General features: G+C 31.1%; 1 non-coding gene across 1 annotated transcript; it reads right to left on the reverse strand.

The window, feature by feature from the left end:
• On the reverse strand, positions 1-72 carry TRNAS-GGA (transfer RNA serine (anticodon GGA)). The gene has a single exon. It is a non-coding gene; the product is annotated as a tRNA-Ser (tRNA).
• Between the last annotated feature and the right edge of the window lie 820 nt (positions 73-892).

Below are 892 nucleotides of genomic sequence, written 5' to 3' on the forward strand. Positions count from 1 at the left end.
TTCCCCACCCAGGGATCGAACCTGGGTCTCCTGCATTCCAGGCAGACGCTTTAACCTCTGAGCCACCAGGGAAGCCCTGAATGGTCTATAAATTCCAAATAAATGTCAAAGTGGATTTTATAAATTTACAAGTAAGTATTGTCAACAGGAACATATTTTAAAAGTTTTTTATTTTCAATTTAAAAATAATTACAATATTGTGTTGATTTCTGACATACATCCACATGGATCAGCCCAGATATATGTATGTCCTCATTTTATATTAATCCATTTTATATTGACTGTTTCTGATAGGGCAAAGCGATGGGAAAAATCTTATCATTCTAAAAGTAAGCAAGAGAACTTGGGAATAGCTATATCATTTTCAGATTGTCAAGAGCATTAAAAAATCACATCTACATAACTGTCATAACCACAAGAATCCTAAGAAGTCATAACTACTAAATGTGAGTCAGTATCCTGGATGGGATCTTGGACATTAGAGAAGAGGACATTAGAGAATAGCTGAGACAGTATGAATAAAGCATTGACTTTGTTTAATGATTATTATCAATATCAGTATATTAATGTGATAAATGTACCATATTAACATAAAATGATAATAATATGAGAATTGTCGCTGTTTATAGTAATTCTAAAAATCCAAAAACTGTTGCAAAATGTAAAGTTTATTTTTAATAAGTATATTGCTACCATGTTGCAGTACTTTCAGTTATCTTGGGGGTCTCCAAACAGATATTAAGACATAAAATGTCATTTTCTTTAAAAGTTTTATTTTAAAAACAGTGTCTGAAAACTTCCCAAATTTAAGGAAAAGAAATGAAAAACCAAAAAACGACAGGCTCTGGGAAATTAGAGAATTCAAAATCGGATAAACTCAAAATATTCTTTT

Source organism: Bos indicus, chromosome X (assembly GCF_029378745.1).
Source record: "Bos indicus isolate NIAB-ARS_2022 breed Sahiwal x Tharparkar chromosome X, NIAB-ARS_B.indTharparkar_mat_pri_1.0, whole genome shotgun sequence".
NCBI classification, from domain to species: domain Eukaryota; kingdom Metazoa; phylum Chordata; class Mammalia; order Artiodactyla; family Bovidae; genus Bos; species Bos indicus.